At 45.4% G+C, this 17,562-nt stretch overlaps 1 pseudogene; it reads left to right on the forward strand.

The window, feature by feature from the left end:
• The first annotated feature begins 2,380 nt into the window (after positions 1-2,380).
• On the forward strand, positions 2,381-5,815 carry LOC142214568 (jeltraxin-like; annotated as a pseudogene).
• The last annotated feature ends 11,747 nt before the right edge of the window (positions 5,816-17,562 follow it).

Consider the following 17,562-nt stretch of genomic DNA (forward strand, 5'->3'; position numbering starts at 1 on the left):
ACCCTTAACTGTCATTTTGAGTGTGTGTGTGTGTGTGTGTGTGTGTGTGTGTGTGTGTGTGTGTGTGTGTGTGTGTGTGTGTGTGTGTGTGTGTGTGATGTGGTAAGACCTTCCAAAATTCACTTTTCTAGCCCTTAACATGAGCCCTTCCAAATTAAGTTACAGGACCTTAACCTGAACTCCCAGCAGAGATTGAGGCCCTTTAGGTGACTTCAGCCTTGTACCAGCAGAGATTTGTTGGTTCTTTGGGTGAATTGAGCCTTTAAACAGCAGAGATTTAGATATTGGCCCTTGGCGTGAGTAGAGCCTTTAAAAATCAGTGTTTTTGGCCCTTGGCATGAGTACAGCCTTGCACCAGCAATGTTTTTAGCCCTTGAGGTGACTAGAGCCATGCAGCAGCAGTGTTTCATTTTTTGGCCCTTGGGGTGACCCCTAAAAAATTAATCTGCAGGCCCTTGGAATTGCAAGCCCCTGGGGGGGATAATGGAAATATATATATATATATATATATATATATATATATATATATATATATATATATTCACATTCAGAAGTAGGGGCTGGGGTTGTAGGAGGAGTATGAGGGGGAAGAGTAAATTGGGGGCTGGCAGCTTCTCTCCAGTACCTGGACTCTGAAGTGGATACCTAGCTGAATATGTCCCCTGCTGCTGCTGGCAGCCCCTCTCCAGTACTTGGACTGTGGAGTGGATATACAGCTGGGTATCCACGTCCTTGCCCACATCCCCTGCTCATACTGACGAAGGACACTGCTGGCAGCCCCTCTCCAGTACCTGGACTGTGGACTAGATACCCAGCTTTATATCCACGTCCACGTCCTCGCCCACGTCCCCTGCTGCTACTGACGAGGGGCACTGCTGGCAGTCCCTCTCCAGTACCTGGACTGTGGACTGGATATCCAGCTGGGTATCCACGTCCTCGTGCACGTCCCCTGCTGCTACACTGCTGCATGATTGGCAGATTTATTAAGCTCTGAAAAGAGCTGTTATATCCTGCCTAACTAAAGCTAGAATGCACTGTATCGCCCTGAGAACAAGCTCTCCCTATCACTCCAAAACTGAAATGAAACGAAGATGGCCGACAATATTCTTATGAATCAGAGGTCACATGTTTTCGGCAGCCAATGGTTTTTTTCAATTTTTTTCACTGCCTACGTTGTCGTAGTTCCTGTCCCACCTCCCCTGCACAGTTATTAGTGCAAAAAAAGCGCCAGGAAAGGTGGGAGGGGATACGAATTTTTACTGCGTTTGCGGCCTTGTATTCGATTGGAATCGAATATCCCGAACGGCCTGATATTCGATCAAATACCTATTCGATCAAACAGCGTTCGCTCATCTCTAATCGAGACCTCTTAATTTTGTTAAAAGTCTCTTAAAGTCCCACCTTGATCTCTTAGGGCCCCTTCACATGGCGTAAGCGCGCTGCTCATTTAGACACGTATACACGTGTCCGAGCGCGGCGCTTCAAAACAGAGCCCATTGATTTCAATGGGAAGCGCGCATATATGCCGATATATGTGTGCTTCCCATTGAAATCAATGGGCTCTGTTTTGAAGCGCCGCGCTCGGACACGTGTATATGTGTCTAAATGAGAGACGCGCTTACGTCGTGTAAAGGGACTCTTACACACTCCATCCTCTTTTCTAAAAAGTGACGAGCTGATCAGAAAATTGGGAAACTGCCAAATTTTTGGTTCTTCTTTTTTTATGTGCACCCAAAAAAGGCACCACTTTTGAGCCCAAAAATTGTGTACCTAGTGTAGTCAATTATTTGTATTGTTATAGTGGTGTATTATACTGAATTCATATTATTATGTTTTGCAGTTGTGAAGAGTTTAACCAAATTTAACCCTTTATTACAGTCAATCAAAAGAGTCATTTTTGGACTGAAGACAAGGTAACTTCTCATATTTTCGTGTTTACATCAGTTTAACAATTTTTTATGGATTTTTTTTTTTATGTAGATTGTGAGCCCCACATAGATCTCACAATGTATATTTTTCCCTATCAGTTTGTCTTTGGAATATGGGATGGAAATGCAAACACAGGGAGAACATCCAAACTCCTTGCAGATGTTTTTTTTGCCCTTGGCGGGATTTGAACACCAGGACTCCAGCGTTGCAAGGTTACAGTTCTAACCACTGAGCCACCGTGTGACCCCATTTTTTACAGATTTTGTTAGTATATTGGTATTCTGTTCATACTTGGCAGATTAAACACTTAAGAACGCAACCTACACTATTATGGGCTTTGGCCATCGTTCTTTGGTGATTGAATGGAGTTATACAAAAGTTCTTGAACTAAAAAACATTCATACTGTCCTTTTTTTTTTTTTTTTTTACAGAAAAATGAAAACCTTTGCGATCGTGTTTGTGGTTTTCTCCGAATTTTTTTGCAGCGGAAGGTGAATACGTCATCATTTTAATGTAGCATAATCGAAATACAGTATAATATATATGGCTGGTATTTATACATTGTGTCAATTAACCAATTCAGCCCTTGGAACTATCAAGTCCCATTGACCAGCGAAGTTGTGTTTCAGTACAGCGATCGGCACACTTTATATTGCCACCTATATGACGAAACATGACCAGAAGGGTGTAGGTCCTTATAGCCCACTTTGTGATTCCTGTTTCAATCCCTAGAAAACCACTCCATACTCACCTAATCCCATTACCATAGAATTGCCTGTTGGCTTTGGCTGCAATGTCATCTCTAGCCCAGCTCTCATCGCGCCTTCCTATGGAAGTCAGAATCAGCCACAGTTCCACCATTGTATTTCACTTTATCTGTGTCCTTAGGATGCAGATAGACTTAAGGGTTCATTCACACGGAGTAAGGTGCCGCGTGACCTGGCACGTATACGCCGTGTGAGATTTTGAGCGCCCTATACGCTCTGATTGATTTCAATGGGAGCCTGGATCATGTACACCGCGTTATTTTGCGGCCGCAAAATCACGGCCACAAAATAACGCAGCGTATACGTTTATGAAATCAATGGGAGCGTATATGGTGCTCAAAATATCACACGGCGTATACGTGCCAGGTCACGCGGCATGTTACTCCATGTGAATGCACCCTAATATCTAAACCTGTCGCCGAAAACACTTGAAATGTGAGACTGTTCTGCTCCATCCAGGTCAGCACCCACTACCACTCACTACAGTGAGTGGGCGCTCGCTACCACTGTCTGCACTGCATCAGAGACATATTGCGGTGGTGGTGATGCCATTATTCATTGCTGCCAGTCAACAACTTTCTTAAGGGATCTAAGGTCCCTATAAGGATCTCTATCTGAAATGTAAAAATGGCCATTATGTGAAAAACATTTACAACAGAAAATTCAAGAATTAAAACCTACTTACATAGTAGATGAGGTTGGATGAAGATATCAGTCCATCAAGTCCAACCTATAACCCTACAATCCCGTACAGGGGTGATCTAGAGGCAGGCAGAAAAAAAACAAAACATGAGGCTCATGCCAATTGCCCTATTTCCCGACTCCAATCTGGCAGTCAGTATAAAATCCTGGATCAATGTGTCCTTAAAATCTAGAGTCCATAACCTGTTATATTGTTCTCTTCAAGAAAGACCTCCAGGCCCTCTTTGAACTTGTTCAATGAATCCATCATCACTAGAGATGAGCGAACAGTAAAATGTTCGAGATTCGAGATTCGTTTCGAGTAGCCCCTAAATATTCAACTACTTGAATCGAATATCGAACCCTATTATAGTCTATGGGGGGGGGAAATGCTCGTTTCAGGGGTAGGCAACATTCGAGCAAATTATACTTACCAAGTCCACGAGTGAGGGTCGGGCTGGATCCTTCGAGAAGTCTTCTCCATGCAGCGTCCCCGCGGCATCTTCCGGCTCTGAATTCACTCTGCCAGGCACCGGGACTGGGCAGAGCCGACTGCGCATGTCCGCGCTACAAGCGGGCATGCGCAGTCGGCTCTGTTCAGGCACGATGCCTGGCAGAGTGAATTCAGAGCCGGAAGATGCTGCGGGGAAGGTGCACAGAGAAGACTTCTAAAGGTAGGAGAAGAACCAGCGTTGATTGGCCGACTGTATAGCATTCGGCCAATCAATGCTGGTTCTACATCGAACTTTTCCATTCGAATAGCAAGTGGTACTCGATCGAGCACGAGTATTTCGAATACCGTAGTATTCGATCGAATACCTACTTGATCGAATACTACTCGCTCATCTCTAATCATCACCACTTCCTGGGGCAGAGACTTCCAGAGCCTCGCTGTTCTTACTGTAAAGAATCCCCTTCTATGTTCTGGTGACCAATTACCTTGCACAATCGTATTTATTTCTTCATGATCAATTGCTTCATCTTCTGTCTAGCCATGGTTGACCTCTCAATAGGTTCCATGCCTCTTGTAGCTTCTTGTATCCTGCTACGTGCTGCCCCATGTAGTCTTCGAGTCTTGACTTAATAGTATCAAGACTATTTCCTGGCCACCTAATAGTTAATCGACTAGTAATGTCTTTAAAATGCCAATTGTTAAAAGTGATGATGTAATATATACGATCTTCTTGTTAAATAAAAATCCTTGAGGATTCTGTAGTTTATTATTAGCTTTATCCTTTGAGGGTCACTTTTTAAAAAATATAATCTACAATATTTTATTGTTATGATCTCCCTAGATATTATTTACCGTATATACTCGATTATAAGCCGACCCGAATATAAGCCGAGGCCCCTAATTTTACCACAAAAAAATGGGAAAACTTATTGACTCGAGTATAAGCTGAGGGGGGGAAATGCAGCAGCTACTGGAAAATTTCAAAAATTAAAATGGTCGTAGTTTTTGGGTGCAGTAGTTGCTGGGGAAGGGGAGGGGGTGTTTTGGTTGTCTGTCTGCCCCTTCCCTGAGCTTGAGGACTGGGGTTTTTCCCCCACTTGGAATTCAGTCTGGCTGAATATAGGGGATCTGCAGTGCTCCTATTAACCCCTTCCTGACGGAACAGGAGCACTGCAGATCTCCTATATTCAGTAGACCGGGCACTGTCAGACACAGGGATACCTAATGTGTATGTGTTTCACGGTCATTTTCTACTTTTATATGTATTCTAGGGAAAGGAGTGATTTAGACCCCCCCCAAAAAAAAAAAAAAATTCGGCTTATACTTGAGTATATACAGTATCTCATATTACGTATGATTATTGATCAGTTGTTATTATTATTATTTTTATCTTTTGATGTAGGCAAAAATATCATCTTCCCTATAGAAACAGCCACTGACCATATGATTCTGAAGCCAACTATGGACAAACCTTTACACCAACTTTCCGTATGTCTCTGCTGCTATACTGACCTCAGCCGAGAACATTCTCTTTTTTCCATAGCCATGCCTGGTTCAGGAAAGGACAACACTTTCCTTATTTTTCCAAGACCACCAAACGCATGTTCCGTTTACATAAATCAAGAAGAAATTAAATTTACGGTAGATCCTGAGACTCTCGACTGGAAACGCACTTGTGTCACTTGGGATTCTAAAACCGGACTGGTCAAACTTTGGATAAATGGCAAGCCTTACCCAACAAAAGGTGCAAAGAATAGGACCTGAGATGTGCATCGTCCTTGGGCAGGATCAGGACAATTTAGGTGGTGGTTTTGTGGCTAGTCAATCATTTGTAGGTGAAATGCGTGATGTCCATGTGTGGGATCATGTTCTTTCCCCCAAAGCTATACAAAGCTTTCCTTATACTAAATGTCAAGGAAATATCTTTGACTGGGAAAATGGAACTACTGAGTTGGAGGGGGAGTATGTTGTTTGGGAAAATTAATTCACTTTTACATGATTAAGGGCAATGGGAACCTTGTTATGATATACAATATGCTGATTACTATATCTGAAGTGTTCACATTACTAGGCATGTATACTTCATCTATGACTCCTCTACAAATAAATAAATAATAATCCTTTCTACAGCAGAATCGTTGTCAGTTTTGTCAATTAAAGGGCTGGTCCAGCAATTAATGTGAATAGCTGACACAATATCTGACCATCACTTCAGACAAAATGGTAAAGGCTGCTACCCAGCTTTTCCCTGTACCCCTGGTGGTAGTGAATGCTGGAATAATAATGGGATTATTGTTAGCCTTATAACTAGATAACATTAAGCCCCACTTTAGTAATGGGTAGATGTCAATTATACAGCTGTCCACTGCTAAGCCAATCATCAACAAGTCAGGTTTAGTCCAAATATTCCTAGGAACCTGCTAGAATTCGGTGGGGTCAAAGGAGAATAGATAGGGTTAGGGGCATGGCTTATGATTCATAAACTTGCAGTGGCATGACATGGGTCCTCTGAAAGTTGGAATATAAGCTAGTAGGAACTCTACCAACATGGTTCTGCTCTATGCAGAGACATAGCTAAAGGTTCAGCCCCCGAAGCAGGTATACTAATATTTTTACGATACTATGACCTATAGTGGTGATGGGTGAATCGACTTTTCCTGAGCAGTGGTCAACACAAATATTTCGAATCGTTAGTTTTTTAATGAAACTGAACAATTTGGAATTCATTTTGGACAAAAATGACCACTCATGGTAAAATATTACCGAGAAGAGAAGAGCGGCAGATCCTAACTCCTGATCACAGCCCTCTGCAGAAGGGGAAGCGCCGGCGGCTGTGAGCACAAGTGAGGATTGGTAAGTAAATAGCGCCCATTACCTGCTGGAGTTACTCCAGCAGATAATATGCTATTAAAAAAAAAACTAAAAATAACCCCATGAGGGCCCTTTAGCAGGCGCTACCACTGCTACCCCTGTAGTGACGCTCCTCATAAACCCCGAGAATGAATAATACCCCGTGTGTATCTTTAAATTAATAATGTCCCCCCTTAAATAGTGTCCATTACTAATAATGCCCAGTGATTTCCAGGTCATCAATAAAAAAATCAGATCAACTTCCACTGATCAGCTGTTTAGAGGGACCATGGCACTTGTCGAAGCACCATGACCACTTCTCAGCTTACATTGTATCATTGATCTCCTATTGGCCATGTCATGTAACTACAGCCTCGTCCTATACACATCAGTGTGACAAGGCGGGAATGCCATCACAAGGTCACTATAAAAGACAGCGTGTGATATAAACAGTGATGGTCCTAGGTGACAGACCCCCACTGATTTCTTATTAATGATGTATCCTGGAGAGTTATTACATTTTATAATGTCTGAAAAGTGACCCTCCCCACCCTCATTTTCTCTACATATTATACAGCCCAGTACTCCATACACAGGAACATTCAGTGAGAGGCAGAAACAGCTCTCAATACAAAAACAAGGGAAAGAGGGAAAAAATGGCGGATTTCACAGAAAGGAGCCAAAATTTGTTGATAAAGTATATTACAAAATGTATTAATGACACAAATACTGCCAGGAAATCAAAAGTTTTCTGAAAGTTTACTTATACTTGAATCCTAAGGGGCATGTGGGGCAGTACTTGACAGCAATTGGCAAACATTCATGGCTCTGTGATGTTGGGCAAAGTAACTGTACCTATGTACCTATAATCAGCGATGGTCCCATTATCACGGAAGAACAGCTATCGCAATTGAATAGAATATTGGAAGAGGCCCCTCTATGATAAGGGGGCCACTGTCGCTATAATCTATCCCTGTGCTGGGATCACTATGACATCACAGCACAGGGATAGTTTAAAAATTTAATAGTGGCAGCAGCTCTTCTGTGATAGCGGAACCGCCACTGATAAGAGTGGCGGTGGTCTCGCTAGCATCTACTAAATCCCTAAATTTTCAGTTTTGTCAAAAACCAAACAATTTGGAATATTCGGGTCGAATTTGGTTCGTTCCAAACTGCTTTGCTCATCTCTAATCTTAATAGACCTTGGGGGAGGGAGGGGGAGGTTACATTTTAACATCGTACATTTTTTTTTCAATTTTCCTTGTAATTGGACTGATACATTTGCCCCAATCTATTGGAGATAGCTTGTGAAACATATTTCCAACAATCAGATCACTAAAACAGAGGGGATTTTTTAAACTGTTTTTTATTAAGTAACCCAGAGTATAGGTATAGTGATCACAACAACCAATTACTTAAATTATGGAAAGAAATACAAGATAACAAAACAGAATTTTTGCACACTTACCTGAAATAATTATATGCCAAATAACAATAATAACAATAATTATCTGCCAAATTTTCTACATCAAAAAATACAAAAAATTGCAAACCGAAGTCAGAAAACAAGACATCGAAATCACAGCCACTGACTGGCCACATATAGACACATATAGCATAGATATTTCTTTGCAGAGTATTGAGAAACCATCAATGGATTGTTGTTGTTCTGTGACAGTGCTGATTGGGTGAGGTCAGGACCTCCTAGGGAGTTGTATAGGGAACACCAGGCAGGTTGCGAGCCAAGCTAAGAAATTTCTTCTACGTATTGCAAGGCTGCAAACTACTAGCAATACAAATTGCAAAACGACCTTTCATGATGTCACATTCATATTACCAGTCACATGCAGGGGCAAAACTTGGAACAGTACTAAGTGTGGGGCCAATGGTTGGCAGTAGCAGGGCTAAGTGTGTGGTGAGAAATTCAGATTATAAGGAAAAAGTGGAGTGAAATTTAGATGAATCAGAGCTGAGTGTGTGGGGGAAATATGGATGTAGAGAGTTTGAGTGTGGGGGAATAATGAGGTAGCAGAGTTGTGTGAGGAGAAGTGGGGATGCCAATGGCATAGATGCCAATGGCATGGGGTGGATGTAGCAGAACTGAGTATGTGGGAGGAAATGTGGAGGTAGCAGAGATGAGTGTGGGAAGTAGTTGTAGTAGATCTGCGTATAGGGGAATGGGAATGTAGAAGAGCTGATTGTGTGAGGGAAAATGTAAAGGTAGGAGAGCTATGTGTGTGGAGGAGAACATTGAAGTAGCTTGGATGTGTGTCTAACACGTGTGTGAATGAAGAAGAAAGGAATCTAAACCCCATCAATATTTGGGATGACCTCTGCCCTTTGCCTTCCATCAATTCTTCTCTGTACACTTGAAGGGACTCGGCAGGGAGGTTGTTGTAGGTTTGCCCAGACAGACTGGATGATATTGAGATCAGGGCTCTGTGAAGCGTCGCTTCCAGGCATCCTCCTCCAAAGGGCAAAGGTCACACCAAATATTGATGGGGTTTAGATTTCTGTTTTATTCATCATATTTGTGATAAATTATCCAGAAGTTTCCAAAGAGTCCAGAAGGAACTAGGTGGTCCTCATGCCTGGCTGGTTAAGTATGGCCCCTTTTATCTTATCCCGAACCTTGTTATTTCCTCTTATGGATATCACTACTGAAGCAACATGGCAAATATTAAACATTATAACAGCACCATTATACCCTTCTATCTTATGTCCATTATTTATAACCAACATCAAAGAAAAAAAGTATAAAGCATTTAGGATCATCAACATGGTTATGGTTTTGATGGCATTAATATGGGGCTCCAGGGTAGGACTTGTAGATCCCACAGTAGAGTCTTGTATCCTTCTCATATGTTGGTAAAGAGAGACAATGATAGGACATGAAGAGAGGAAAAACAGCAAAAAACACAATAAGGTCAATGTGATATAAGATAGAATTGAGGCCCATAGGCTGCGAAATATAAAGAAACTTATTGCTCCATTCTCAGACATAAACGACAACGTTGCGTTTTGCGACGCATAGAATTTTGAAGAGTAAAATGCCAATGGAAAGCTACAGAGAATAGAACCCAACACCGAACAAAGTAGGAGCCGTGGGAAGATCTTGGGAAATCCTCTTTGTATACAGAGGTACCATCTTTTGTTGAGATTTACAATCTTCAGACAGAAGTAAACGCTAAGCCAAGTGGAGAAGAAGACAATGCAGGACATTGCAACAAGTTGAACCAACGTAATAACTAGAGATGAGCGAACAGTGTTCTATCGAACTCATGTTCGATCGGATATTAGGCTGTTCGGCATGTTCGAATCGAATCGAACACCGCGTGGTAAAGTGCGCCATTACTCGATTCCCCTCCCACCTTCCCTGGCGCCTTTTTTGCTCCAATAACAGCGCAGGGTAGGTGGGACAGGAACTACGACACCGGTGACGTTGAGAAAAGTAGGCAAAACCCATTGGCTGCCGAAAACATGTGACCTCTAATTTAAAAGAACAGCGCCGCCCAGCTTCGCGTCATTCTGAGCTTGCAATTCACCGAGGACGGAGGTTTCCGTCCAGCTAGCTAGGGCTTAGATTCTGGGTAGGCAGGGACAGGCTAGGATAGGAAGGAGAAGACAACCACAACAGCTCTTATAAGAGCTAAATTCCAGGGAGAAGCTTGTCAGTGTAACGTGGCACTGACGGGCTCAATCGCCGCAACCCAGCTTTCCCAGGATCCTGAATGGAATACACTGTCAGTGTATTCCCGTATACCCGATATATACCCCGATACCCGTTCCAACGGTGTGCCCCCCCACCTTCACCCCAGAAATACCCTGCAAGTCCCCTAGCAATAGAATTGGGGCTATATACACCCACAATTTTTACTACTGGTATACAGTGCCAGTTTCTGACTGGTAATTCAAAGAATATATTGGGGTTACGTGCACCCACAATTTTTACTACTGGTATACAGTGCCATTGTCTGACTGGGAATTCAAAGAATATATTGGGAATACAAATACCCTCATTTCTTGCTACTGCCATATAGTGCCAGTTTCTGACTGGTAATTCAAAGAATATATTGGGGTTACGTGCACCCACAATTTTTACTACTGGTATACAGTGCCAATTTCTAACTAGGAATTCAAAATGCGCAAGGCTCCCGGAAAGGGACGTGGACGAGGCCGTGGGCGAGGTCGGGGGAATGGTTCTGGGGAGCAAGGTAGCAGTGAAGCCACAGGGCGTCCCGTGCCTACTCCTGTGGGGCAGCAAGCATTGCGCCACTCCACAGTGCCAGGGTTGCTTGCCACATTAACTAAACTGCAGGGTACAAACCTTAGTAGGCCCGAGAACCAGGAACAGGTCTTGCAATGGCTGTCAGAGAACGCTTACAGCACATTGTCCAGCAGCCAGTCAGACTCTGCCTCCTCTCCTCCTATTACCCAACAGTCTTGTCTTCCTTCCTCCCAAAATTCCGAAGCTTTACAGAACAATAACCCAAACTGTCCCTGCTCCCCAGAGCTGTTCTCCGCTCCTTTCATTGTCCCTCAACCTGCCTCTCCACGTCACGATTCCACGAACCTAACAGAGGAGCATCTGTGTCCAGATGCTCAAACACTAGAGTCTCCTCCATCTCCGTTCGATTTGGTGGTGGATGACCAGCAACCCACCCTCATCGACGATGATGTGACGCAGTTGCCGTCAGGGCATCCAGTTGACCGGCGCATTGTGCGGGAGGAGGAGATGAGACAGGAGTTGGAAGAGGAAGTGGTGGATGATGAGGACACTGACCCGACCTGGACAGGGGGGATGTCAAGCGGGGAAAGTAGTGTGGATGTTGAGGCAGGTGCAGCACCAAAAAGGGTAGCTAGAGGCAGAGGCAGAGGTCAGCAGCTTAGGCGAAGCCAGGCCACACCCGGAATCTCCCAAGATGTTCCAGTTCGTACCCAGCCCCGAAAAACTCCCACCTCGAGGGCACGTTTCTCGAAGGTGTGGAGTTTTTTCAAGGAATGCGCCGAGGACAGATATAGTGTTGTCTGCACAATTTGCCTCTCGAAATTGATTAGGGGCTCTGAGAAGAGCAACCTGTCCACCACTTCAATGCGCCGTCATTTGGAATCCAAGCACTGGAATCAGTGGCAGGCAGCAACGGCAGGACAAAGGCCGCCTGCCGTTCACGCCACTGCCACTGCCTCTGCCACTGCCTCTGCCTCTGCCACTGCCACTGCTGACCGTGCTGGCGATGCACTCCAGAGGACGAGCCAGGACACCACTTCATCTGCCTCCGCCACTTTGTTGACTTCTACCTCATCCTCCCCTGGTCCTGTCTTATCTCCTTCTCCTGCACCATCAAAGGCACCATCAGGCGTTTCTTTACAACAACCCACCATCTCTCAGACATTGGAGCGGCGGCAGAAATACACTGCTAACCACCCACACGCGCAAGCCTTGAACGCCAACATCGCTAAACTGCTGGCCCAGGAGATGTTGGCGTTCCGGCTTGTTGAAACTCCCGCCTTCCTGGACCTGATGGCAACTGCGGCACCTCGCTATGCCGTCCCTAGCCGTCACTACTTCTCCCGGTGTGCCGTCCCCGCCTTGCACCAGCACGTGTCACTCAACATCAGGCGGGCCCTTAGTTCCGCGCTTTGCACAAAGGTCCACTTGACCACCGACGCGTGGACAAGTGCATGCGGACAGGGACGCTACATTTCACTGACGGCACACTGGGTGAATGTAGTTGAGGCTGGGACTGCTTCCCAAACTGGCCCGGTGTACCTCGTCTCCCCGCCTAACATTCCTGGCAGGGACACGAGAAGAACACCCCCCTCCTCCTCCTCCTCTACCGCCTCCTCCTCCGCCACCGCCTCCTCCTCCGCCACCGCCTCCTCCTCCGCTGTTAGATTGACCCCAGCTACGAGTTGGAAACGTTGCAGCACTGGCGTTGGTAGACGTCAGCAGGCTGTGCTGAAGCTGATCAGCTTGGGGGACAGACAGCACACTGCCTCCGAGGTGAGGGATGCCCTCCTCGATGAGACGGCAATATGGTTTGAGCCGCTGCACCTGGGCCCAGGCATGGTCGTTTGTGATAACGGCCGGAACCTGGTAGCAGCTCTGGAGCTTGCCGGACTCCAACATGTTCCATGCCTGGCCCACGTCTTCAACCTAGTGGTGCAACGTTTCCTAAAGAGCTACCCCAATGTTCCAGAGCTACTGGTGAAAGTGCGGCGCATGTGCGCCCACTTTCGCAAGTCGACAGTAGCCGCTGCTAGCTTAAAATCTCTCCAGCAACGCCTGCATGTGCCACAACACCGGCTTTTGTGCGACGTCCCCACACGCTGGAACTCAACGTTTCAGATGTTGAATAGAGTGGTTGAGCAGCAGAGACCTTTGATGGAATACCAGCTACAAAACCCTAGGGTGCCACAAAGTCAGCTGCCTCAGTTTCACATCCATGAGTGGCCATGGATGAGAGACCTTTGTGACATCCTACGGGTCTTTGAGGAGTCCACAAGGAGGGTGAGCTCTGAGGATGCGATGGTGAGCCTTACAATCCCGCTCTTGTGTGTTCTGAGAGAATCCCTGATTGACATCAGGGATAACTCAGATCACACAGAGGAGTTAGGGATAGCATCCGATCCGTCACAGCTGGAGAGTAGGTCCACACATCTGTCCGCTTCACTGCGTTTAATGGAGGAGGAGGAGGAGGAGGAGGAGGAAGAAGAGTTGTCCGATGATGTGATGGTGATACAGGAGGCTTCCGGGCAACTTCGAATCGTCCCATTGTTGCAGCGCGGATGGGTAGACATGGAGGATGAGGAGGAAATGGAGATTGAACTTTCCGGTGGGGCCAGAGGAGTCATGCCAACTAACACTGTGGCAGACATGGCTGAGTTCATGTTGGGGTGCTTTACAACCGACAAGCGTATTGTCAAAATCATGGAGGACAACCAGTACTGGATCTTTGCTATCCTTGACCCCCGGTATAAAAACAACATCTCGTCTTTTATTCCGGTAGAGGGGAGGGCCAATCGCATCAATGCTTGCCACAGGCAATTGGTGCAGAATATGATGGAGATGTTTCCAGCATGTGACGTTGGCGGCAGGGAGGGCAGTTCCTCCAGTAGGCAACCAAGTTCTCACCGGTCCACACAAACGAGGGGCACACTGTCTAAGGTCTGGGACACCTTGATGGCACCCCCTCGCCAAAGTGCCGCCACGGAGGGTCCTAGTGTCACCAGGCGTGAGAAGTATAGGCGCATGTTGCGGGAATACCTTTCCGACCACAGCCCTGTCCTCTCCGACCCCTCTGCGCCCTACACGTATTGGGTGTCGAAGTTGGACCTGTGGCTTGAACTTGCCCTATATGCCTTGGAGGTGCTGTCCTGTCCTGCCGCCAGCGTCCTATCTGAGAGGGTGTTCAGTGCAGCCGGTGGCATCATCACTGACAAGCGCACCCGTCTGTCAGCTGAGAGTGCCGACCGGCTCACTTTGATAAAAATGAACCACCACTGGATAGAGCCTTCATTTTTGTGCCCACCTGTGTAAAGCACCCCAACATGAAACTCCATGTCTGTACTCAACCTCTCCAATTCCTCCGCATCCTCATACTCATCCACCATAAGCGTTGCACAATTCTGCTAATACTAGGCTCCCTCCAACATGATTTCCCCCAACTCTGCTGGTTAGAGGCTCCCTCCACCCTGATTTCCACCAACTCTGCTGGTTAGAGGCTCCCTCCACCCTGCTTTCCCACAACTCTGCTGGTTAGAGGCTCCCTCCACCATGAATTTGCCCAAACTGGGCTGGTTAGAGGCTCCCTCCACCATGAATTGGTCCAAACTGGGGTTTTTAGAGGCTCCCTCCACCATGAATTTGCCAAAACTGGGCTGTTTAGAGGCTCCCTCCACCATGAATTGGTCCAAATTGGGGTTTTTAGAGGCTCCCTCCACCATGAATTTGCCCAAACTGGGCTGGTTAGAGGCTCCCTCCACCATGAATTGGTCCAAACTGGGCTGGTTAGAGGCTCCCTCCACCATGAATTGGTCCAAATTGGGGTTTTTAGAGGCTCCCTCCACCATGAATTGGTCCAAACTGGGCTGTTTAGAGGCTCCCTCCACCATGAATTGGTCCAAACTGGGGTTTTTAGAGGCTCCCTCCACCATGAATTGGTCCAAACTGGGCTGGTTAGAGGCTCCCTCCACCATGAATTGGTCCAAACTGGGTTTTTTAGAGGCTCCCTCCACCATGAATTGGTCCAAACTGGGGTTTTTAGAGGCTCCCTCCACCATGAATTGGTCCAAACTGGGGTTTTTAGAGGCTCCCTCCACCTTGAATTGGTCCAAACTGGGGTTTTTAGAGGCTCCCTCCACCATGAATTTGCCCAAACTGGGCTGTTTAGAGGCTCCCTCCACCATGAATTGGTCCAAACTGGGTTTTTTAGAGGCTCCCTCCACCATGAATTGGTCCAAACTGGGGTTTTTAGAGGCTCCCTCCACCATGAATTGGTCCAAACTGGGGTTTTTAGAGGCTCCCTCCACCATGAATTTGCCCAAACTGGGGTGTTTAGAGGCTCCCTCCACCATGAATTTGCCCAAACTCTGCTGGTTAGAGGCTCAATCCACCCTGATTTTCAAAACAAATGTTGGTGCCAACCTCAACTTACTACAAGGGCCAAATTCACTGCTGGTGACAAGCTCTCCTCACTGCAAGTGCCAAATACACATGTTTCAAGGTGTTTTCCTACTGTCAGAGATGTGGTATTGAGTGTGTAAAGTGTGTAGTTGTTAGGCTGTGATGTTGGGGTAATAGAGGGTCTTTGGTGTGTTAGATGCCCCCAGACATGCTTCCCCTGATGTCCCAGTGTCATTCCAGAGGTGTTGGCATCATTTCCTGGGGTGTCATAGTGGACTTGGTGACCCTCCAGACACGGATTTGGGTTTCCCCCTTAACGAGTATCTGTTCCCCATAGACTATAATGGGGTTCGAAACCCGTTCGAACACACGAACATTGAGCGGCTGTTCGAATCGAATTTCGAACCTCGAACATTTTAGTGTTCGCTCATCTCTAGTAATAACCAATAAATCATAGAACTTCCCAAAAAGAGTCAAATCCAGAAATAATAGAACAGCATGCACAACTTGAAAGAATCCATGTAATGGGTTAAAAATACTAAGTCCACAAAAAAGTTGATCCTTTATGTCAAGATATTTTTTCCTCATCACATCATGACTATACATCATTAATATACCTAAGTGTCCTGAGACTACGACAAGAAGGGAAGCCGACTCTGCCGCCATCACACCAATGTACTCAAGGCTCAGCATGATGAACAGGTTACTCTCCGAACGTCGGGCAAACTGATCAAACTGACCAGGACACCCATTTTATAAACTCAAGATCATCTGTATCATCATCTTACTCAAGTGACATATAGTACAAAAATATGGAAATGTTCTTAGTAGGATGTAAGTTATACCAAGGTGGAAAGAGAAACAGACCATGAGAAATGTGCTTATGTTTCCAAATAACTGAACAGAATGGAAAAAATGATTTGTGGAATAAATGAGAATCTTGACAAATATTCTGCTGAACTTTGACAATGATGTCCAACAGGCTGAACCAAACATTCTCATTCGGTGTTTGCGGGGTTCATGGTCCCATGGCCTTACTTACAATCCTGGCTCCTGATCACAGCTACCTCAACAGAAGGGGACGTGCAAGTGGCCGTAAGCTGGAGTGAGGATCAGTAAGTAAATAGGGCCCATTACCTGCTGGATTTACTATTAAAAATATCTGCAGTGGTAGCAGCTTTTGTCGGGTCCTGTGGCAGCTGCTACCACTGCTACCGCGGTAGTTACACCCTTGCATCAGAGTCTTAAGAGTATTCTGCACTATGTTTTATAGATAGGTCCCTAGGAACCCTAAGAGTGTTCTATACTATGTTTTATAGATAGGTTCCTAGGAGCCCTGACAGTGTTCTACACTATGTTTTATAGATAGGTCTGTAGGAGCCCTGACAGTGTTCTACACTATGTTTTATAGATAGGTTCCTAGGAGCCCTGACAGTGTTCTACACTATGTTTTATAGATAGGTTCCTAGTAGCCCTGACAGTGTCATACGCTATGTTTTATAGATAGGTTCCTAGGAGCCCTGACAGTGTTCTACACTATATTTTATAGATAGGTTCCTAGGAGTCCTGACAGTGTTCTACACTATGTTTTATAGATAGGTTCCTAGGAGCCCTGACAGTATTCTACACTATATTTTATAGATAGGTCTGTAGGAGCGCTGAGAGTGTTCTACACTATGTTTTATAGATAGGATCCTAGGAGCACTGACAGTATTCTACACTATGTTTTATAGATAGGTTCCTAGGAGCCCTGACAGTGTTCTACACTATGTTTTATAGATAGGTTCCTAGGAGCCCTGACAGTGTTCTACACTATGTTTTATAGATAGGTTCCTAGTAGCCCTGACAGTGTCATACGCTATGTTTTATAGATAGGTTCCTAGGAGTCCTGACAGTGTTCTACACTATGTTTTATAGATAGGTTCCTAGGAGCCCTGACAGTATTCTACACTATATTTTATAGATAGGTCTGTAGGAGCGCTGAGAGTGTTCTACACTATGTTTTATAGATAGGATCCTAGGAGCACTGACAGTATTCTACACTATGTTTTATAGATAGGTTCCTAGGAGCCCTGACAGTGTTCTACACTATGTTTTATAGATAGGTTCCTAGGAGCCCTGACAGTGTTCTACACTATGTTTTATAGATAGGTTCCTAGTAGCCCTGACAGTGTCATACGCTATGTTTTATAGATAGGTTCCTAGGAGTCCTGACAGTGTTCTACACTATGTTTTATAGATAGGTTCCTAGGAGC

The sequence above is a fragment of the Leptodactylus fuscus genome, chromosome 7, assembly GCF_031893055.1.
Source record: "Leptodactylus fuscus isolate aLepFus1 chromosome 7, aLepFus1.hap2, whole genome shotgun sequence".
In the NCBI taxonomy this organism is placed as follows: domain Eukaryota; kingdom Metazoa; phylum Chordata; class Amphibia; order Anura; family Leptodactylidae; genus Leptodactylus; species Leptodactylus fuscus.